Raw genomic sequence first — 25,286 nt, forward strand, 5'->3', positions numbered from 1 at the left:
GTAGTCCATCTCAAAAATATCCTCGGATGACTCTATCGGACACACGTTATGAACTATATAACAGGCCTCACAAATTCTACCCTTGACATCTTTTGAGAAGCGATTACTTTTAACATGAAGACATCTGTCCTACTACAGCCACTTGAGAGAGTAAGTTACCATTTATAAATAAACAAAGCCCTTTAGTGGCTTATTCATATCATAAAGAATAAGCCACGGAGAAAGAAGCAGTCCCACCTGAAGGCCCTGGGAAGGAGCCTGACGTAGATGGAAAGGTACAGCATCTGGAGGGTTTAGCCACATGCTGAGAAGTAGCAGCTCCAACTTATTGAGCACTGACCATATGCCACAGGCTCAACTTACATTATCTTCATATTCCCCGCCTCCAATACTTTTAACAACCCTAAGAGACCATGACGATTAGCCCCACTTCCAGACAAGGAAACTGAAAAGGAAAGCAATTTGCCCAATCGCAAAGCCAGGAAGCAGCAGACGTGAGTTTGGAGTCAGATCTCTCTTGACTTCTTCTACTTCTTCTGTACAGCTGCTGTTCAAGAACATGGCAGGCATTGGGCATTTGATACACATTTGCCAAGTGTTCTGACAAGACACCCTGACAAAAGGGCCACAAGAAGTCCAGAAGCAGCCAACCAGCTGGCATCGGTGATGCAGGTCAAAAGGCATCACAAGTTGGATGCAACTAAACCATCCAACAGGAGGAGAACAAAGGAAGAAGAAAAATTAGTTAACATTCATTGAAACTTTTACTATGTGCTAGGCTCTATTTCAAACACTTCACCTGTGTTAATTTATGTAATCCTTACAACAAACCTATGTGACAAACATTATTAGTCTCTCAATTTCACAGAGAGGTAAAGAAACTTGCAGAAGGGCACCGGGATAAAACTCAGGCAGTCTGGTTCTAGAGAATGCACTCTTAATCATTATGAAAATTCAGATGTATCTTAATGATATTACCACATGGCCGGTAAACTTATAAACATGTAGACTATACAGACAGATGTGTATGGGAAATATTATATGCCAGTTCAAAAATATTGAATAATTAGCTTGTTCACTTGCACGCCATAATAAATATAAAACATTTGGGGCACCTGGGTGGCTCAGTCAGTTGAGGTCTGACTTCAGCTCAGGTCATGATCTCACAGCTCATGAGTTCAAGCCCTGCGTTGGGCTCTGTGGTGACAGTTCAGCGCTGGAGGCTGCTTCAGATTCTGTGTTTCCCTCTCTCTCTGCCCCTAACCCACTCACATTGTCTCCATCTCTCTCAAAGATAAATAAACATTAAAAAAAAATTTTTATATAAGTATAAAACATTTAACATTTATTTTATGCATTATATATAAAGTGTAATTTTTCACCAGGCCATATGAATAATCTTGCTATGTAACAAACTGACCAAAATTTAGCAGCTTTTAAGGACAAACATTTATAATTGCATAGTTTCTGTGGATCCAGACTCTTGAGATGACATCTAGGTTCTCTCACTCAGCGTCTCTCCTAGGCTGCATTCAAGGCATTGGCCAGGATTTCAACCATCTCAAGGCTCAACTCAGGGAGGATCTACTCTCAAGCTCATTCACGTGGTTGTTGAGTGACCTCAGGTCCTCAGTGAGTGTTAGTCAAAGACATCAGTTCCTTGATGTGTGGGCCTCTCTATGGAAGTGCTCACAACATAGCTGCTTGCTCCCCAGACAGGGAAAGAGAGAAAGAGAGAACATAGCCTTTCCATGACCTAATCTCATGACATATATATGACTTTTGCTATATTCTATGTGTTAGAAGTGAGTCACTTCTAGTCACCAGCCCACCCTCAGGGGGAGGGAATTACATGAGAAAGGCCTGAATACTAGGAGGTGGAGGTCACTGTGGGCCATCTTAGAGGTTGCCTACAACAAACATTGGTATGTTTCATCATTTCCAGCCTCTTATGAACATCTTTCTTCAAACTATTTTGGGCCATATTTCCCAAAATGCAACTCCTTAAACAAAACCTTTGAGGAGTTTCAAAACTCTTGAAAATAAAAACTAATATATACCAATACATGACTTACAGCACTCTACAGTGGAAACACTGTTCACATATATAACTCACTTTAGTGCTTGGAAGAGTTTTTAAATTCCGGGTCTCACACTATTGTTTTTTAAATGCCAGAATACCTCTCTTGTTACTTATTATGGGAACACATAAAAAGAAGGAAAATGTACGATTTCACAGATTGGCCCGGCACTGAGCACAGGGTCTGTTATAATAGGAGAAATAAAGATGAAAGGAGGCTTAATGGAGTTGGTGGGAAGCAAAGCTAATTTGAGAGAACAGCCATGTTTGTGAATTCTGATAAGCCCGGGGGAGGCATCTCATCGTCTCTTGGAAATACAGAACTGAAGGCCAGGGAAGAGGGGAGGACGGGAGAGTTTTTCCTTACTTTAATTCCTGATTATAGAAGTAACATGCGCCCATTGCAAAATAGATAATTTGAAGCATAAAGAACATAAAAATCTTACAGTCACACAGCCTAGAGACATAAGCTCTATTTAATATTCTCTAAATATTTCTATGTATTTCTAAATTCAATATTTTCTAAAGCTCTTTATAGAAATATATATTTGTATATACAAAAATGATATGATATGCCAAGACTGTAACTCTGTCTTCTAAAGGATGTTGCAGATTCACATTAGTAGGAGTAGGTGGGTAAATCTCTTTAACATCAGTGAGGGTAGGAATCAGGAAAGATGAAAATCCCTGCATCATCGGTTCTGGACCACAGGAAGGCACATGGTCTGCAGGGCCCAGGAGAGGGTCTACATGGGCAGGAGTAGTTCCTGGAGCAGAGAAGAGACTGTGGAGTTAAAGAGCTTTGTCTCATAAAGGGCGAGAAATTGAATTTGACCAGGAGCCTAAGGAAGGGGTACCTGGAAATACAGAAGTAGGGAGTTTTAGAAACCAGGGAAGGCTGAAGGACTTTCAAGAACTTATATAACCAAGATTCATTTATTTCCTTATTTCTCTGATAAAGAGAAAATAATAGAAAATGTAAGTGATTGTAGATGTGTGATTGGAAGGGTCTGCTTTCCATGTTTCAGGTGACACAGTATAGGACAGGGATACCACAAAGAACCCAGAGAACTAAGGCTTTGCAAATTTTAATAAAATACCAACACTACAGGGATAGTAGGTTGAAGAATGAGGATTTAAAGGAAGACATCTCTCTACACAACCTCTCTTTTTAGCAACCATATGTTTTTCCTTATTCCATACTATTTCTCCACTGATCCAGACGAATAAACTGGATACACCGAAGGCCAACATTCAGAGGAGGTGAAACCATTGAGAGAAGTTCCCACAGTGAGGCATTTGGAAATATCCACAGTAAAGATATGATGAAAGATATAGGGCAGAGTGTGGGGGGGGTGGGGGGGGTGGGCGGGGGAGATAGGCAAAAAAAAAGAAAGAAAAAGTGAGTATTATATAAATGACGGATGAAGAGTTTCAGAAGTTAGAAAGTCAATAGTGTTAAGAACTGTCAGGGCATTTAAACAAATGAAGATAAAAACAAATCCCCTGAAATTGCCATGAAGGAGGTCACAGATGATCTTAGAATGAAAGCAATATACAGGGAGGGAGGCAAGGTGTCCTGGCTGGAACCCAGACACCAAAGAGACAAATGAAAAAGGAGTGGAGGTAAACAAACAAACAAACAAAAACTGATATTTGATAAAGAAGAGAATATTTACATGGCAGTCTTGAAATAACTCGCTACAAATTAATTAGCAATTATAGAGGGGGAAGATAATAATTTTACTGCAGAGAAACCTGGAGAACACCCGGTCATCAAAGTCCACCTCAACTAATGGAACTAACCAGCATCATGTGGCTTCTGATGTGATACAGAGAAAGACACATTTTGTGATATTCCATCTGTAAATGAATATGCTGAATCCAACTGTGAGGAAATATCAGACAAGCCAAATTTGAGAAACATGATATAAAATTACTTGACACATAAAACTGTCAAGATCAAGAAAGGGAAAGAAAGGCTGAAGAAATGTTCCAGATCAAAAGACTCAGGAAAGATCATAGCTAAATGTGATTCATGATTGATGCTGGACTTGGAAAAAGCAAACTAGAATAATAGAGTTGATTATTGGATCAATTGTCAACATTTGAACATTTACTTGTATTAATAGTATTGTACCAATGTAGATTTCCTCATTTTAATAATTGAACTGTAATTTTGCAAGGGAATATCCTTAGGAAATACACTGTGAAAAATTGAGGAGCAAAAAACCATCATTTCAGCAATTCAATCTCAAATGTCTCAAAAAAAAAAAAAAAAACAATGAAGGAAAGAGAGAATGACGAAAAATTAGGGAAAATGTTAACAAAGGGTGAATTCTGGAAAAGCTATATTGAGTTCTTTGTCCTATTCTTGCAACTTTTCTGTAAGTTTAACATTACACTAAAATATAAATTTCCAAAATAGTATGTTGCACTATTTGCTAAAGACCTGAAAAAAAAATCATAGTTTGACAAATTAACTAAATAGGAAATTTTGGAATATCAGGCATAAAATAATGTTGTAAGTAAAATAGTAAAACAAAATAAAAAGACTTAGGTAGTTAAAAACTATATACTAAGATGAAAGTAGGGGTATTTGTTCTGCTTAGAAGTAACTTTCTCACTTTAACCAGACCTTTTTCTTTTTTTTTTTTTTTTTTTTTTTAAATTTTTTTTTTTTCAACGTTTTTTATTTATTTTTGGGACAGAGAGAGACAGAGCATGAACGGGGGAGGGGCAGAGAGAGAGGGAGACACAGAATCGGAAACAGGCTCCAGGCTCCGCGCCATCAGCCCAGAGCCTGACGCGGGGCTCGAACTCACGGACCGCGAGATCGTGACCTGGCTGAAGTCGGACGCTTAACCGACTGCGCCACCCAGGCACCCCCAGACCTTTTTCTTAATATCGCATAAGTTTATGAGTGAGAGCTTGGATATCAGATTGCGTCTGTTTGAATTCTGACCCTCCCATTTTCCATGTGGTTGACTGTGAGTAAGCTAACCTCTCTCTGCCTTAATTTCCCAATCTATGAAATGGAAATAATAATAGGTTTTCATGTAATCACGAGGATTAACTAATCTAATAAACTGTTATTTAAAACAGTGTCTGGCTCATGGTATTAGCTCTTATCTGTATTATTGGATCTTTGATTTATACGTTTTCAGGGTTTTGAAGAATCACAAACAATCCCCAGTGACACTAAGAGAGGTTTCCTAGAGAGAAAAATGATGGTGGCTAGAGTTTCAGTACGTAGAGCCTGGGCATTGAGTGGTGAGAAGTGGTATGAACCCAGGACTGCGGTCAACCCTGGTGTTTAGTGATCAGGTGAGCAAGGGACTATACCTGTACTTTTTACCATTACAAATTTAAGTAGAAAGTGGAATTTATGAGTGGTCAGCATTTTATCCTCCAGTGACTTTCCACTTTGTGTCCTTTTGGTGCTAGGTTTCAATTACTTTTCTGCAACTATAAAAAACAAAAAAGAACATAAATTTGAGCATCTCAGGTGATGCAGAGGGACACAATATATTTTACATTTTCATAATGAGATAGAAACGTGGAATTTAAGAAAAAAATCTATTATTTCCATATATGCTAACAGGCTTAGTATTTTTTTAATTTTTTAATGTTTATTTAATTATTTGAGAGAGAGATAGGGAGCTAGCAGGGGAGGGGCAGAGAGGGGGGAGGGTAACAGAATCCCCAGCAGGCTCCACAGCATGGACCCAATACAGGGCTCAAATTTACAATCCCAGGGATCGTGACCTGAGCCAAAATCAAGAGTCGGATCCTTAAACAATTGAGTCATCCAGGTGTCCCAGGCTTAGTATTAGTATACATAGCCTCCAATCTCACATGATAGCTGATTCATATCATATGGCTTCTACTTACATTCTCTGGGGTTAGGTAGATCTAATTAAATGAAAAATAAATATTAAGAGTCTTAATTCTCAGACAACACAAACCACATAAATAAAACCTTAACTATGTTGAATGCATTTGGATCCTAACTATTTTTTGATGTTAATAATTAAATTTGACATTAGGAAGATCGGTGTAACTCAGGATGGCCAAATATATAACTCATGATAACCAAAATAACCAATGTCGGATGTTTCAAAATCTTACATGGTTGAAAGATCTATTTGAAGTACAAGATAAAACAGCATATTTTAATGTAACATAGTTCAGTGATATGAAATACCTTTTCCAACTATACATATCTGATAAAGCAGGATTTTCTTCATAAATAAATAGTCTTTAAGCTTCATAGTTTTAAAATTCTCAGTTTCAATTTGTAATATAATAAATATTATAAATATAATCCACATGAACAAAAGTCTTCAATAATCTTTAAGAGTACAAAGTCATCCAGCAACTAAAAAGACATGTTGACTTTTTTGATGTGGTCATCTGATTCAATTTTGAGGATACTTTCTGAGTAATTTTTTAACTAAACTAGCATAGTTGGTTCTGAAGCTGTATGTCTTTTTCCATTCATCAGAAGTGAAATGACTGGCAACAGAAGGTTTGCTGTTTCATGGAGCTTCTTTGGAGGATAAAAGATAAAAATGTATAATTGCAGTCTGAATTTATGTTTGAAAATCTACAGCTTTTCAAATGCATCCCATTTGATCAGAACCTTGTATGCCAACACTAACTGAATCAAAACATATTTACAATTTTATGTTTTAGATTTTTTCTAAAAGAAGCTATGCCACATTAGGTTAAAATGTCATTTCTAAATGTCTGGTTATTAGAAATAATCATACTGTAGTTATCTCAGTGAATTCATTTCTGCAGAGAAGAATTGATAGGTGATAAACAATAGTATAACTGAATGATGCAAGACTCTTGTTCTTTAGAAAAAAGAAACTATCCCAAAATAGCTATAAAGTTTACGGGCACAAATTTCATAATGCCACACACCAGTGTAGCAAAATTTGGGATGAGTATTCGTCATTGCAAGGTAAAAATAATAAATAAAATAAAATAGAATAAAATAAAATAAAATAAAATAAAATAAAATAAAATAAAATAAAATAAAATAATAAAATAAAATAAAAACATCTGTCACAAGTTAGGAGTTAAGATTAAAGGGTCCCTAAGCAATATAAAGAAAGAAAGAAAGAAAGAAAGAAAGAAAGAAAGAAAGAAAGAAGCAAACTCCTTATTTTTATTATCATGAAATTGCATAAATTAGAATGAAAATGTAAAAGACATTATTTAGTCAAATAAGAAAAATTCACCTTTTATTTAGGACACGAAGATGTGTGGAATAAAGTTGAGAGAAATTTAACACCTCTGAGAATCTGACCATCAAATATACTGAATGTTTGATAGTCGAGCTAAGAAGACGTTGTCCAAGGTCACCTAAATATGTCTGACAATAAACACGTTTTTCTCTCATAGTACTCACGTAGTACCTACGTGAGTGTTTCTTGATAGTGGGTTACCACTATGTAGGGCAGTCTTTTGAGGACCTCAATCCTTTCCACTTTGTCATTATTTGGTGCACAAAATTTTCTTACATTAGTTGAATAACAGCCCATCAGACTGCGTCAGAGCTTTTTATTCTGCAGTCACCATTGATCTAAGCATGTGGTCTGTCTGGTAGAATCTGTTGACACCATTCAGTGTCATTCTGTCCATTCTTTTATAAATGGCTTCTTTGTCCAAATCCTAAATTATTCTCTTCTTGTATTTTCTCCAACTTCCTGAAACTATTCAAACTCCAATAGAGTTTTCTCTGTAGTAGGGTCTATCAAATAGTTAAGAGGCATAAATCTATTATACATGAAAATCATCTGACTTTGTTGGATTTCAGTTTCCAAGATCATCCCAATGAACTTAATAAAAGAATCTTAGGGCTACCTATTTTTTGAAAATAGGTGAAAAAGCAGACTGAGGAACAGTTGGCCTTTAAAACAAATTTAAACATTTAAAATGAAATCATACACATTTATTTTCTTCCCCTGATTTTCCAGAATCTCCTATACCTGCCTCCAGAATCATTGTCCCAATGCTCTATGAATAATCTTCATAAGTCCTTTCGCCAAAGTTCACAGCATCTCCTGGGTTGTGGAGTTAGGAAATAAGGAACAGCAAGAGTAGCATCTCACCAGCAGCTGAAAGTCAATGTAACGTCAGCAAAGAGAAGAGAAGAGACAACTGGTGATCTCAGATTATAAAATTGAGACGCAAGGAGACTAAATCAAGATGGGGGACAGAGCAGAATGGTACAGGCAGAAGCTAGCTGGCAGACATACCAGGAAGTGGTAGAGATCAGTAGCACTCACTATATCCATGCCTTCTCCTCTTCCTGGGCACACAGCTAGTCCTATGCTCCTCAGCGTGTGGTGCTTGGCACTGTTCTATGAACTCTATAACTCATAATGCTGTGAAGAGATAAGACCAGGGGCACCTGGGTGGTTCAGTCAATTAACCTACTGACTCTAGATTTCAGTTCAGGTCATAATCGTTCATGAGATCAAGTCCCAAGATGGCCACTGCACAGACAGCATAGAGCCTGCTTGGGATACTCTCTTTCTCTCTGCCCCTACCCGACTCAGGTGCAAGCACAAGCACATTCACATGCACTCTCTCTCTCTCTCTCAAAATAAACACATAAACAAAAATAAAGAACTAAGAGCAGACTATGAATCAACTACATCACTAAGCACACAGTTAAGTTCAGCTAACATTTTTTCCCCAGAAAAACTTTCCCAATGAAGGAAGTAATGTGTTGATTTATATTTTCATTTAAGTCTCAAGGATTTAGTAGAACAGTTTACTCTGAGCAGCACTGTTGTAGACAGCACTCCCCCAACTCCTCAGAGCTTGCTGGGGACATGTGACTAGATCTCACTACTGCAATGTGAGAAGTGATACAAGTCAACTCCAGCCAAGATATTTGTAGTGAACACTGTTGTGCCACTCAGATCTCCCTTTTCAGGACTGAAGCCCTCACTCTGCTATCTGCTGTCAGTGTTGACAGTTCAATGCTCACAGCTAAATAGCCTCTTCCAGTGATGGCTCTCACCTGAAGAGAGCTGCACTTCCTCCAAGGACTGCATTTGCTTCTTGGGGACAACCACATTCAGTGATATTGCTGTATGGGTATAAAGTCCTGGCCTTTTACCCTAAATTCTGGACAAATCTGAGTTCCAGGGTTCCCTGTGGGTCAGCAGAAGCCTTTGTTTTGACGGCATCACAGCTTAAGTCTTCTTTCTGCCCAGTTATACTTCCTTCATTCTTTTCCAGGTTTTGATTCCAAAAGCACTCCCCAGGAAACTTCTTGAACACAGATCTTCATCTCCGAGGGTTCTTCCTAAGGAACCCATCCTGCCACCATAATGGAAAGCAGATCTGATTTCCTCTCTTTCTCTTCTCTGGGCTGACAGACTTATGTAGAGGATTTGCTGGAGATCTTAGTAGGTGGAGTAGTCACATAATGAATCCTTGGTACCTAAGGGCCTCCCTGGAGCCTAAGTCTACCCATCAACTAATCAACTAATATCAGACGAGAATACAGTAAGATTTGCCCTGTTTGTTAAGTAACTGAGATTTATGGTTATGTATTGCAATAGTTAATAAACAAACACTAATATAGAGCATAGATTATGGACTTATTAATAGCTAAGTATTAAGTAGATATTTCCACCCACCTCAAAAATGGAGTGTTTCCCTTTTTTTTTTTTTTTTGCCAGCCAATTGGGACTACTGGTAAAAGAAGACTTTCCTTGGATTTTTAAGTGTTCTTGCTTCTCCATCTTTACTTTTAGCTTTTCAGTTGTGTAATGGTAACTCTTGAAGATATTTTCTAAATTTATTTAAAGAAATTCAAGCAAGCAAAAAGACAATTCCTTCCTTTGGAAATTTTTAAATGATTAGATAAATTCTTAACGGAATAGCTGACATAGGAATCATACACAAAAATGGTACACCCAGACTCAGTCTTAGATTTTAAAGTAATTATAAACCTATTACAGTCTAGGTAGGTAAAACAAGTTGAAATACAACTAAACTGTGCTAATACCCTAACCTATTGTTTTTCTGATAAAATGGCAACTTGAATAAATGATTTTCTATCACTGAAAAGGAACAAAAGATACAGTTCATTGAATATCAGACAAGACAAGTAAGAGTAAACTAAGATAAGAAAGAAAGAAAGAAAGAAAGAAAGAAAGCAAGAAAGCAAAAGGAAGCCCTATGCTTTAGCCAAAGAGTACATAGCCATGTACTATATGTGCTTTTTGTCAACTCATTGAAAGAAGGTACTAAGATATATCCTAAGGAGTAATTAAACTTTATCAAGAGCTGTGAATAGTTTAAATATATGATTTTATGGACATTGATAGAAGACACAAGACTTCTGAAATAGAGACAAGAAACAGTTTATTACTCAGCAATAATGGAAGTCAACTTATCAGCATTTTTTGCAGTGATTCCTTGAGACTAATTCCCACAGAGGGAAATGAAGACTGCCAGATGGTAACTGAACACATGATAGATTGTGTTACAGGAGAGGAACCCAGAGCTTAGGGAACTCAAAATGGGCAGTAAGCATACCTGCCCTTTGCTCAGAGAGAAACTATCTCCATTATCCAAGGCTATAATCAAACCCTCTCCTGGTCCCAGGAAAGAAACTATCTATGTTACCCAAGCTATGGACTATACAAGCATTCTTGAAAGATAGTCTAGAACAAAGGGCAGTCAGTACAACTGCTCAGAAACTATATAGAAATTTGGGAGACCTGTGGAGAATTGTCTCCCAAAAACCCCATGAGAAAGCCTTTTCTATGTTTGCTCATTACACAACAACATGAAAACTTAAAACTAATGATTTACATAATCAGTGTTTTTACATGCTTATGTAAAAAAAAAAATACAGAAAAGCATAAAAAATAAAATATCAGTGTTTTACTTTTCATATTATATTTAATCTCAGCTAGAACCACTCTTTGATTTTAAACTATCTTGATCCTTTTTAGAGGATAGAATATGTTCCTAAAGAGCTATGAAGATCTGCACGGTTTTCCAAATCTTCCTTTAATTTCTCCCATGCCAATCTGGCCTTCTTTGTGTATAGTTTACCTATGTGTTGAACATTTACCCTTCTGTTTTCTCTCCCTTTGTTACTGACTGATTCAACCACATTTTTGTGTTTTGTGCCTGGAGGAGGATCTCAACTGTCATCATGAATACCCAATTAGGCAATTTTATTGTCTTCCTGCTATTACTTTTCTCCCTGATGCACCCATGAGGTCACAGTGATTGTTTAATGGACCAGAAAACATCTGATGATAACACAGGACCTCTGGACTCCTGGATTCCTGTGAATGTCTCTGAAGGTTCTTTCATTTGGCTTCAGCTGTGGAACTGCCACTCTGTGAGATTAATAGGCTGACCTAATTGAGGCCACTAATGAGCTATTCTTCTCTCTTCAAAGAACATTTTATCTAATTCCTACACATACATAGTACAGCATCAGGGACGTTCATTTTTCTAGCTCCTTTGTTTTATGATAGCATTGAGTATCCTGGGAATTATTAAAAGCTTCATCATAAATACACAGACAGGTCATCTGCTTGGCCTCTGTAGGCATTTGAATTTGAGACTCACTATTTAAAAGATAGTAGTAAGGGGAGCCTGGGTGGCTCAGTAGGTTAAATATCCAACTTCAGCTCAAGTCATAATCTCATGGTTGGTGAGTTCAAGCCCCACATCAGGCTCTGTGCTGTCAGCTCAGAACCTGGAGCCTGCTTCAGATTCTGTCTCCCTCTCTCTCTGCCCCTCCCCACACACACTCTGTCTCTCAAAAATGAATAAACGTTAACAAAAATTTTTTTTAAAGATAGCAGTGAGAAAGAAACATGAAATTGCTGACCTGTAGGCTTTGACCTATGGCTTATAGTAGATATGGAACCAAATCCTAAAATTCTAACCAAATTCTCGCTAATTCTTTTCTTAAGGAGAGTTGAGGAAGAAGTGATCAATTTAATGGATGCAAAGATTATAGGGCATGAGAACACTGATATATTTTACTTGATAAATAAAATGCCTGGTATCCATTATATTAAGAACTAGGAAACATACAATGTAGGAAGAGTTATGATTCTTTCATTTAAAAAAAATTTTTTTAACGTTCATTTATTTTTGAGACAGAGAGAGACAGAGCACGAATGGGGGAGGGTCAGAGAGAGAGGGAGACAGAGAATCTGAAACAGGCTCCAGGCTCTGAGCGGTCAGCACAGAGCCTGACGCGGGGCTCGAACTCACGGACCGTGAGATCATGACCTGAGCCGAAGTCGGACGCTCAACCGACTGAGCCACCCAGGTGCCCCAATTCTTTCATTTTAATAGTGTGTAACTTATGAGGAGAAAAAAAAGATATGCATGTGTGAAAATGTTATGCAGCAAATAAGACAAAATAAAAAAGATGATAATGAAAGAAAACATATGTCATGGGGAACAGCAGAAAGCGATCAGTTATCAACTGGCAAAGATTTAAGAGTGTCAGTGTTCCCAAGGAGATAGGGCTTCAGGCTGGGGGGTGATCAAAGAAAGCCCTTATCTCAGTTACACATGGCAGCTGGTTGTCAATGTTGAGAATGCATGTGTCCCAAGTGAAAAGACATTAAAAGGGAGAAAAACTACAGTCATTGTCTCCATTTAGTCTTTCTCCTGGATATCTGGAATTTAAATAGCAACCTGAGTACCTTTGGGAGTAATGGCAAAAAAAGAGAGAAAGTAATTATATGAAAACTGGACATTATTCAAATAGTCCAGGAAATATTAGACTGCATGTCAGACTACATAAATGCAAACGCATTCATATAGAAAAAATAGTTTTAGAATGTAATGTAATATTTAATGTTGAAATTAATATATGTAATATTAGGCATGGCTTTGGGGAAATGGGAGATAGAAATGATTAATAGTAATGTTACAGGTGAAGCATGTGAGATTTAGAGTAATTACATTGCAAGAGGTGTTATGAGGACAGTCAGTGAAAATCCACAACAGTGGTTCTTAAACTTTTTGCCAAAAATGTCTTCGATATTATAAAGAAAGCTCTATTTCCTCTCTTTCAATATCTCCAAGTTCATGCAAACAACATTTTTGTCCAGTTTGAGGTATCCATTTGTCCCCTGGATCTTATACACATACTCAGGATTAAAGAATCCTGCTCACCAAGATCTATTAAGCCACCATCCATCACCACAGAGATCCCTATTGACTATTGTTTGTCAGTAGCCCTGAGTCCTACTTCACAAAGTGAGAGATGGGGCTAGGACAGATCCTGGACACCCTGGTCAGATTCTATTTATGAAAGACTTTATTGCCAAGCTATTTACATACTCATTCTATCTTTTAAATAGAGAAGAGAAATGCTCATCAGGCAGCACCATTAAAAATGCTCAGCTTTGCCACCTTTGAGCTATGCTTCCATTTCTCATGCCCAAATTTGCCCATTGTAGTTTACACTCATTTCTGTGATTATTTAAATCTCCAGTGACCAGCAAAGATCATACCTTGAGATGAGCAGTATTTGACCTTTATATTTTTACTATTAATATGAGTGAAGTGCTCATATCAAGATATTCTGTTTGAATAATCTTGATATTAGTATTGTTCAAGCCCAAACTGAGCCTTTAAGTTGTTAATAACAACTCTCCGTGTCATGTATTCTGGAATGGTTAGGGTCTCTGCATCCTAGTCATATTTCTTTTTGTATTCTTTTTTTCTACATTATGGTTATTTATTTCTGGACCACAACCATGTGAAAAGCTCTCAATATACTTTCCCAAGGAAAATCTTGATCTATGTTTCTATGAATGACTGATTAAACTTTTGTCTTCAGTCTAGGAAATGTGTGTGTGTACGTGTGTGTGTGTGTGCGTGTTTTGTTAATATAGAGCATGAATCAATGGCATTGTAACTTTGCTGACTTCACTCATCTGCTTTTTCACATTTTCCTACTTTTCAGGGCTTTTATTTATTTTCAGATGTCCTGGGATCTCATGCTGCAATATACTACCCATAATGGAGAAGAAACATGGGACAAACCCAATCCATTATAGAACAAGAATATTTAGCTTTTCTACTGGCTTAAATACTTATTAGCTGTGCACCCACAGTAATCTGTCTTAAATTCACTGTACCTCATCTGCAATATAAAAATTATAACAACTGCTCTGAGAAACTTATTGGACTTCTGGTTTTTGGTTCCACACGTAAGGAGCTTAGAAATTACCATTCTGTCCTAACAACAAGCAAAAGCTGAACAGACTGAAAATTCAATAACTCTTCTTGGATCTATAAGAGAAGGGGGTGGGGAGAGGGATGCAAGGCAAACCACTGCCTCCAAAACTGGAAAGACAGGTGAATACCACAAGTCACAGCTCACTGGAGCAGAGACTTACAAGAAAAAACTGTCACAGAAACCAGAGCTAGAGGAAGAAAGAAAACCTGACTCGTAATTGGCAAAATACTGGAAGCTCAGTGCAGACAATTCTGAGAGTTATAAAGTCCAGGGAGACCTAGTTGTAGAGGGTGCCCTACAATACTGTGAGATTTACCTCCAGGAGTTCAGCCAGGTTCCCACAGTTTTTAACTGGAGAAAAATGCCTTAGGTCTTCTGGCAATAAGAGGGAATAAGGAAAAATTTTGAAATATGCCAGAGCAAGCACTCTGTTCTTAACAGGGCCTGCCCTCAGGGGAAACTAGCTAACCAAAGCCTAATCTGCAGGAGGTATGATCAGAGCCTAGCTGACTTGGGGAAAGAGAAGTACCAAACTTCAACCCACCCTACCCATCCTGTCCCACCTAACCAGGGAGGAAAAAAACTGAGAAACACTTGTGAAATTCACAGTTCAGAAGCTTAGGCTCACTAAACAACTGAGACCTACTGTAGAACACTTCCCCTCCCCGCACACCTTACCACCATATCACTAAGGGCCTATTTGCAACAGTGTTTGTTTGTTTGTTTGTTTGTTTGTTTGTTTGTCTGTTTGTTTAAAGTAAGCCTCACACCCAATGCAGAACCCAATGTGGGGTTTCAACTCAAGAGCCTGAGATCCAGACCTGAGCTGTGATCAACAGTCTGATGCTTAACCTACTAAGGGCCCCAGAAGTTCTTTTTACCCAGTACATCATGCCTGGCTATAAAGAAAAATAACAAGGCATACTAAAAGGAAAAAGAAAATATTAAAGAGAACATGCATCAAAACCGGACCAGGCAGAGATGTTGGAATTATCAGATTAGGAATTTAAAACAACTTTAATTAATATGCCAAGGGCTTTAATGGATAAAAGAAACAGCCTATGAGAACAGATAAATAATGTAAGCAGAGAGATGGAAATCCTAAGAAAGAACCAAAAAGAAATGCTAAGGATAAAAATATACTGTAACAAATGAAAAATGCCTTTGATGGGCTTATTAGTAGACTGGACACAGCTAAGAAAGAATCTCTGAACTACAGGATACACTAATTGAATTCTTGAAAATCCAAAAAGCAGAGATCAAAGACTGAGAAAAAAGGAAAAAAAAAACAGAACAGAATATCCAAGGACTGTGGGGCAACTACAAAAGGCATAATATATACATAATGAGAATACCAGAAGGAGAAGAAAGAGAGAAAGGAACGGAAGAAATATTTGAAACAACAATGACTGAGAATTTCCCCAATGTCAGACATCAAACCACAGATCCAGGAAGCTCAGAGAATACCAAACAGGAAAAATACAAAACAAACAAACAAACAAACACCACTGTGCCTAGGTATATCATTTTCAAACTACAGAAAATCAAAGATAAAGAAACTAATTGTTTCAGACCAAAAAAGCTAATGGTAGTAAAGGTTCCTTGAAAAAAATATGAAGTACCATACAAATTTAAGGGCTTTCTATTCTCATTTACAACAATAAGAATGAAATCTTTGATACTAAAATATTGGATTCATAAATTCTGAAACAAGACTGACAGGCCTCTTTCTCCCATTTTAGTCATGACACTGATGGTAATTAAAATAAACTTTGCATTGGTGTGTGTTAGTCGGAATTTCCTAGAATGTTGTATAAATAGAATCCTCTTTTATATACAAAAAAATTTTAAAAAACTTTGCCTTTTTAAAAATTATTTATTTTGGCATTTATATATTTATTCAACAAGCACATCAGAACCTACTGTCAGAGGCTGGGCTAAACACCCATTGTACGTAGATGAATAGCCAGATTCCCTACTTTGGAAACATTCTTGGCATAGTGAAGAAGACATATGGGTCAGCAGAAATCAGAATACAATGGGGTAGAAGTATATACAGAGATTGTTATAGATGCACAGAGAGTACAAAGAAGCTCCAGCCTCTCTGCTCTCCACCTAGGGCAACAACTCTTTTTCTACCTTTCCTTAAGGCTGGAACTGGCTGCTGTAGCACCAGTTATGCAAAATGTGCTCTCCCAATTTACAGATCATAACGTAATGTTTCACCCACCGGGAAAGGAGGGATAGTTCAAGGGTAGGAGAAGTGGGCATTTGTAGAGACCTCCAGCTTTGCCAGTCTAATATTCCTTTTCCATTTTGTTGGTAACATACTCTTTATTTCATGAGGGTATTTTGAGCAGGCAGGATAGTCTGACCTCTGTTCTTCTGCCCACATGACCCAATCCAGATCAAATAGAATCTTGTTTTGCATTTTCCTTCAGAGCTAGCAGAATAGAAGCTCTTTCCCTCCCCATGTTACTAAACAGTAAATGTAAGAGCCTGGAGCTATGAGAGACTCCTTTTCCACCATGGGAGTGCCTGTCTGAAAACGACATCAATACAGACGAAGGACAGCTGAAAGATGAAGACATAAAGACTTGATGACATTGTTTGAACACTAAGATCCAGCCACATCTGAATAGCTGCCTCCTTTGGGGTTTCCACTTATATGAGTTAATAAATCCCTTCTTTGCTTAAGCTGATTTAAATTAGGTTTTGATCACTTGCAGATGAGGATTATTAATACAATCTGAAATACAACTGTGAATCATCCATTATTTTCTCTTTCCAGAAGTTCAGACTGAAGAGAAAGCTGGAATAGTCCTGCTCAGCCACGTGTCTGTGATAAATCAGAAATTACCAATTCAATGGAAAAGTCATTACTAGTTTTACATATGGCTTTCTTTCTTAATATGGTCATTTCCTTCCCCTTCGTCTTATCTATCTACTATATATACCCTATAGCAAATTGAGTTTGTTACTGATTCTGTAGGAGTGTTCTGCTCAGTGTTGACAAGAATGACTGCCTTCAGCTGACAGGCCACTTGTTCAATTTTATGTTACTTCACATCGTTCAACTTGGTGGTTGGTGGCGTTGGATGGGAGGGTTGGGACGGAACCTATTTTATATGTTGGATACACAGATTTGGAAGGTTGAAGATAAAAATAGAAGAGAATTTACTTTCCACAGAGTTAAGTAGAATTATTCTGCTTTAAATGACATGGATTCCTTTTTTTTTTAATGTTTATTTATTTTGAGAGAGAATATGAACAGGGAGGGGCAGAGAGAGAGGGAGACAGAGAATCCCAAGAAGTCTCCACAGTTATCAGCACAGAGCCTGACACAGGAATTGAAACCATGAACTGTGAGATTATGACCTGAGCTGAAACCAAAAGTTGAGTGCTTAACCTACTGAGCCACCCAGGTGCCCCATGACAAGGCTTCCTTAACATCAAAAGTGTTTCATATTAATGGCTACTTTCAAATGCAAATACTTTCTCTGCTGGGGAAAAATAACCATCTTAACATAAATATCTTAGTATTTTTTAATAATTAAATGTGGAATAAAAAAGGAAATCCCGCCTGGGTGGCTCAGTTGGTTAAGTGTCTGACTTCCACTCAGGTCACGATCTCATAGTTTGTGAGTTTGAGCAGTGCTTTGGGTTCTGTGCTGATAGGTCAGAGCCTGGAGCCTGCTTCAGGTTCTGTGTCTCCCTCTCTCTAGGCTCCTCCCCTGCTTCTGCTCTGTCTCAATCTCTCAAAAAAATTTTTTTAATAAAACTAAAAAAAAAAAGAAATGGTCTTGAAAGGAGGATTAGCAACAATTCTGCCTTAAGCACTCACTTAAGTGTTAGCTATAAAATAGAAACTTGTTAAGCAACGTTAAATCCAATAAATTAAGTAATCAATATATAAAAATCATTACCCAAGGCCAAAGCCAAAGTTATTCAACTCTTAAAATGACAAAGCAAAAAGTACCTGAGTACAATGGCAAATAAAGAAGGATCAAGAAGATAAAAAAGGAGAAAATCATTCTTGTTATTGTCCTGCTATCCCAGAGATTTTGAAAAGTGCAGTAAAGTGAAATAAAAATAAATCCTTAGTTTGGATAGAACCATGCTTGCTATCTTGGCATAGATATTATAATTTTATTCATAATAAATAAATATAAAGAAATGAGACAGACAGTGGTAAGAGCCACGTATCAAAACATATGCAGACTTGGAAATTTCCATTACCACTGTATTCCCAGTAGTAAACAAGAGCCAATTGCTACCCGGTATGTAAGTGCAGAATTAAAAACTGTGGTTGTCAGTACAATGAAAACTTAAATTAATAAGCATCAGAGCTCTGTGATTCAAAGACATGAGAACAGCTTCACAGGAAAAACTGAAGTGAATTGTTTATTAATTAAATTTCAATATGCTTAACAGCCAACTGACTGATGAAATGGGAGAAACCTGGATAAATAAAGGCATAACTGTAGCAGGGAGTATGGCCGGAGTCGCAAAAGATGAGTCTGCAAACAAAGTGCAGTTAAGTGAAGGTCCTCATACTCAAGTAGGAATGAGCTCCAGAATGAAGCTTCTTTTTATTAGGATAATTGCTAAAGACTATGTACATAAAGTCAGTTAAGCAAGTATGTTAATCAATCTAATGGTTTAGTTTTTCAAGGTTGAATTTCCAGTTAACTGGTTTCTATATCACTAGGAAGGGTCAGGTGTGAAGGAGAATCTGATCTTGGACAATGTTAATGGCTCTAGGCATTCCTTAGGAGCTGCAGCCACGTTCAGCTATGCAAACATGTCCTAAGGCCTTGCACCTTCTCCAGCCCTTCCCTTTTGAAGTCTTTTCCTTTGATGCTTCTCTCCTGCATCTCCCACATCAAACATCTAATGAAATATCATGAGGGGCTCACATGGTTAGTAATATGATGAAAGGGACACATTGTAAGGATATTGATTAATATCCTTTTTATCCAATAACAGTAACCTCACAGCTCCCTTCTGTTTTTCTTTTGATCATGCAAATTAAGCAGTACTCTTGTTAACTGTCCATCTATTTCTTCTAGGAAGGCCATGTTCCATTTACCATCTCCATGTTCCTCTGAAGGTCAAGACCATTGATCTTGCTTGTCATTGCAATGATGAAAACACCTTGCATTGGGTGGTTAAGAGCCATTGACTGCGTCCTCTCTTCATACTCCTTTCCATTAACAAACCAAACCCCATGAATCTTCTCAGACCAACAGTGCTGGCCCAACCAGCTACAACTGAATATGCTGGTGACTCTCTTACCAGTGCAAATGGATGTCTTCTGGGAAATGTAACACTTGAATATGTCCTTTGTTCTCACATAATTTATCCACTTCAGCATTCTCACTTCCCTGGCCCTTTTAGTCTCTTCATCACTTTCTCCCGCAGGAATTTAAGCATTGCAACATCACTTTGGATGAGCCATTACTATCTCCAGGCCCCCAGGGGCAGCAAGTTGGAACCATCTACTGGAATGTTTGCTAGGTATTCAGTACTGTGTCCTGAGAAAGTGCCCTCAAGCCCATAATATCTCCCTTTCTCAACCTTATGCCCCCTGAATTAATCAACAAAAATGCCCAGTCCTCCAGGTACCCCTTTAGCTTATGTTGTTACATGCTGGTTAATATTTGCAGTTCACTCATTTTATAGCAATTCTATCAGGCCCACCTAGGTATGGACAGATCCAGAGGGGGCCTTCTGATGCTTTGCAATGGAAAGGCCACAGAAAGAATGCTGTTTTTTAAGGATCAACCACATCATAGGCCCTGACACCAAATCTTACAGAAAATAACCAGTATAAGGAAAAAGGAGGAAGTATCACTACAAAGATCCTGCAAATATCTAAAGAATAATAAAAGAATGTTATAATACTTGATGACGATACACTTAAAACTGGAAGAAATGGACAAAGTCCTTCATAAGCACAAGTTACTAAAAAAAAAAAAAAAAGAAATAGAAAGTCTGAATGGCTCTTAGGAAGTTGAATTCATAACCAAAACCTTCACACCAAGGGAACTCCAAACCCAGATAATTTCATTGGTGAATTCTATCAAATAATTAAGGGGGAAATAATATCAAATATGCAAAAATATTCCTTTAGAAAGCAGAGAAGTTATACTTCTTGACCTGTTCAATGAGGCAAGTATAAACTAACAGAACAATAAACTTCATGAATACAACAGTCCTTGATCAAATATTAGCAAATTAAATCTAGCAATATGTGAAAAGGATAATACATCATGACCAAGTGGAGTTTATCTCTGTAATGCAAGGTCTATCATTTCAAATAAAATCAGTATAATTCACCATGATATAAAAAAAGAGAGAGAACCATGTGATTATCTCAAGAAATGTGGAAAAAGCATTTGAAACAATTCAAACTAATCATGAAAAAAATTCTCAGCAAGCTAAGGACAGAAAAAAACTCATTCTGATATGAGTCATCCATAAAAATGTGTAGCTAACAGCATAGTGAATTAATGAATACTCCCCCTCCAAATCTCTGTGCAATATTTCACTAGCCAGTGAAATATAGTACAAAGAAGAAAGAAAAAAAAGGCATAAAACTTAGAAACAAAAAAGTAAAACAGTCTCTATTTGCAGATATCATAGTTGCATCAATAGAAATTCCTAGAATATCTAATAAAACTAAAAGTTACTTAAAACAGTTGTAGGATTCAGGATTAAAAAAAAAATTTGTACATTAGAAACGATTATAAAATGAAATAAAAATGAGGAACTAATTTTCATTAGTAAGCAAAAATATAAAATACTTAGGAAGAAATTTAAAAAAATATGAAAGACTACCATATTGAAAACTATAAAACATTGCTGAGAGAAAATACAGATCTAATTAAATGGAGAGCTAAACTATGTTCATAGATGACAAGACTTAATATCGTTAAGATAACAATATGCAAATACCTCCTCAAAGAAAGTCTTAACAGGGACACCTGGGTGGCTCAGTCAGTTAGCGTCCAACTCTTGGTTTTTGTTAAAGTCATGATCTCACCGTTCCTGAGTTTGAGCCCCACATCGGGCTCCCGTGCTAACAGCACGAAGCCTGCTTGGTATCTTCTTTCTCTCCCTCTCTTTCTGCCCCTCCTCTACTCACACTCTCTCTCCCAAAATAAATAAATAATCATTTAAAAAGACAAAAAGAAAAGAAAATCTCAACAGATTTCTTGGTAGAAGTTGAAAAGTTGATTACATGATTTATACTGAAATTAAAATGACCTACAATAGCAAAACAATCTTTAAAAGAGAGATCAAAGTTGGAATGCCTATATTATCAGAATTTCACATTTACGATAAAGTTAAATCAGTGAGGCATTAGTGTAAAGATAGACAAATAAATCAATGGAACCACAGACACACTCATATTTGATCAATATATTCTCAACAGTATAAAATAAATTATCAGCAATGTTACCATGCAATTCAATGAGTAAAGAAAAAGAAAAACGTTTTCAACAAATGGCGCAGGAATGACTTCAAATCCTTGTTTTAGAAAGAAAAATAAAAGCTCAATCCTACCCCACATGATACACAAAAATTATTTTGACATGGATCATAGACCTAAACATAAGTCAACACTGTAAAGCTCATAAAAGAAACATAGGAGAATATTTTTGTAACCTTGAAGCAAGCAAAAATTTCCTAGGCCACAGAAAGTATACCCATAAAAGAAAAATTAATAAAGTAGACTTCATCAAAATTAAGAATTTTAACAACTCTATTTATGGAATGTGTAAAAGAGATATTTCACAAAAGAAGATAATCAGATTGGCTGTTTTGCACATATACAGTTGCTCAATGGAATTAGTCATCAATAAAATGCAAATTAGAACCACACTGAGATATCACTACATATTCACTAGAGTTGCTGCTGTTAGAAAGACTGGAAATACCAAATGGTGAGCCTGTAGAACAAATGGATCTCTTACATCATTTGTAAGACGAAAAATGACAAACTTGATTTTTGAAAATTACTTGTCATTTTCTTGTATAATTAAACCTATTCTCAAAAGGAATTGTCCAAAGATATTAGTAGCCACTTGTTGGGAGTTTAGCTGAACTACATAATATTGCTGCCTCCGCATCCATTTCATCCATTTCCTGTGGCCAAGGAACCATGCAGGAGCTTTGAACTGGCAGCTAGACCCTCCAGGAGGTGCATGACCTAGGGAACAGCCTGCAGGGTCACAAGTAAATATAAGTTCCTGATACAACTACCTCAATGACCCTTGTCAATGCCCTTCCCTTAGAAGAGACACCCCACTCCACCGCACCCAAAGCTTACCAAAATCCCGCTTAGTGTTTTAAATTGTCAAATTCTGCCTTAGCTTGGGAACTCTAAAGCACTTCACCCTCAAGACACCAGTGAAGACATGGGGCCCAGGTCCTGCCCTGCTCTCTCTCCCTGGACCCTGTCTTGATCTCCCCAAATGGCTTGCCTGTGTACCTCCTTCCCTTCCTGTGAGTAATACACTCTATTTCACTTTCCCTTGCTGTTGTCTGGTAAAACCTGGCTCACCCTTTCACACCCTGGGGCTCTACTTAACACATGGTAATTTAACAAAGTCACAACCCCACTGTATTCACAATGGCTAAAATTGGAACAACCTAAAATTTTCAACCACAGGAAAATAAATAAACTGTGGTATATTCATATGTACCACATATATTGCTGGAGTATTTCTCAGCAACGAAACGGAATGAATCACTGAAATGCACAACATGGGTGAATTGCTCAATATTATATTAAGCAAAAGAAGCCAGCCACAAAATAATGCATAATGATTCCATTTATATGATGTTTTAGAATAGGCAAAATTGATCTATAGTGATAGAAATCCAAAAAATGATTCCTGAGGTCAGAGAGAAGGGGATATTGACTGGAAAGGGGCACGGGGACCTTCTATGGTGGTAGAAATGTTCCCTATTCTTTTTTTTCTTTTTTTTTTAGTTTTAATTTTTTTTTAACGTTTTATTTATTTTTGAGACACAGAGAGACAGAGCATGAACAGGGGAGGAGCAGAGAGAGAGGGAGACACAGAATCCGAAGCAGGCTCCAGGCTCTGAGCTGTCAGCACAGAGCCCGATGCAGGGCTCTAACTCACGGACCTGAGATCATGACCTGAGCCGAAGTCGGATGCTTAACCGACCAAGCCACCCAGGTGCCCCAAAATGTTCCCTATTCTTAATCCTCTTGCACTGTTGGTGGGAATGCAAACTGGTGCAGCCGCTCTGGAAAACAGTGTGGAGGTTCCTCAAAAAATTAAAAATAGACCTATCCTATGACCCAGCAGTAGCACTGCTAGGAATTTACCCAAGGGATACAGGAGTACTGATGCATAGGGGCACTTGCACCCCAATGTTTATAGCAGCACTCTCAACAATAGCCAAATTAAGGAAAGAGCCTAAATGTCCATCAACTGATGAATGGATAAAGAAATTGTGGTTTATATACACAATGGAGTACTACATGGCAATGAGAAAGAATGAAATATGGCCTTTTGTAGCAACATGGATGGAACTGGAGAGTGTTATCCTAAGTGAAATAAGCCATACAGAGAAAGACAGATACCATATGTGTTCACTCTTATGTGGATCCTGAGAAACTTAACAGGAACCCATGGGGGTGGGGAAGGAAAAAAAAAAAAAAAAAAAGAGGTTAGAGTGGGAGAGAGCCAAAGCATAAGAGACTCTTAAAAACTGAGAATAAACTGAGGGCTGATACGGGCTGGGAGGGAGGGGAGGGTGGGTAATGGGTATTGAGGAGGGCACCTGTTGGGATGAGCACTGGGTGCTGTATGGAAACCAATTTGACAATAAATTTCATATATTAAATAAATAAATAAATAAATAAATAAATAAATAAATAAATATAAAAAATAAATTTAAAAAAAAAGAAATGTTCCCTATTCTTAACTGTTGTTGTTTTAGATGAGCATATATGTTTGCCAAAATCCTTCAAAGGGTATGCTTATATTTCATAGTAAATAAATTGTCAGTAAGTTAAGGAAAAAATGAATATTTTTCTCTATGCTGGATCTGCCTCAGAATCTCTGATTCCATGATGTTTATCTCAAATATAAATCTGAAGTATGAGTGAGGGTAAATATTTAATTTCAACCATAATTCTTGTGTTATAGAGTTAACAGTGGTCACAGGGTCTAGAAAATGTCCTATCCTTTATGTTAAGAATCTAATGTAAAGAATTCAGAAGATGCAACCTAACTTACTTTAGTTTTGGCATCTCTCTTCAGGTACCAATCAGCAGTAGATAAGACAGCTTCCAATTCATATCTTCTCCCCTACAAATTCATTTTCTCACTAGTATTTGACATTTGTATTTTTAATTACAAATGAAATGATAGTTGCTGCATTAATGGAACCTACTCCCTGCTTACCAAATCTCTCACATACTCATATCCAACAAACTTGTCTTCTCTGTTGCATCACAATGTGCCGACTTAACAGGTGATACAGCTTTTAGGTTAAAATGAAAAAGGTACTTTGACTCAAAAATGTAGGTTCTGTTCCCCAAATGGAAAAAAAAAAGACAATGTCATTTTCTCTGGTGACTCAAGAGTTGTTTGCGTTGGGAAAATATAAACAGTGAAATGCTAAAACCAGGTGCATTGTCAAACCCTCAGATCTGACAGTGTTGAGCCCTAGGTGGCATTGGGCCATACACTGCCTTCTATGTGGGTCTCTGGCTCATTCTTCTAGAATCACCCTTGCTGCCTTGGTGTCTATGCCCATTACCATATTCATCTTGTAGTTTGCAAGGTCTGTGCCTTCTCCTTTCCATTGAGAGGTACTTTCAAGCAGTGGATACAACTTCTAATTCCATTTGGATTTCTTTTCTAATAACCTAGGATCTAGTGGTCC

The 25,286-nt window shown here is 37.3% G+C and overlaps 1 long non-coding RNA gene across 1 annotated transcript; it reads right to left on the reverse strand.

Annotated features, from left to right (window-relative positions):
- Position 1: 1 nt before the first annotated feature.
- Positions 2-24,801, reverse strand: LOC132673593 (uncharacterized). The gene is made up of 3 exons (XR_013557037.2): positions 24,635-24,801; positions 5,426-5,548; positions 2-700 (listed from the first exon to the last, which is right to left on the reverse strand). It is a non-coding gene; the product is annotated as an uncharacterized LOC132673593 (long non-coding RNA).
- Positions 24,802-25,286: the final 485 nt, after the last annotated feature.

The sequence above is a fragment of the Panthera onca genome, chromosome C1 (assembly GCF_046562875.1).
Source record: "Panthera onca isolate mPanOnc1 chromosome C1, mPanOnc1 haplotype 2, whole genome shotgun sequence".
Classification (NCBI taxonomy): Eukaryota; Metazoa; Chordata; class Mammalia; order Carnivora; family Felidae; genus Panthera; species Panthera onca.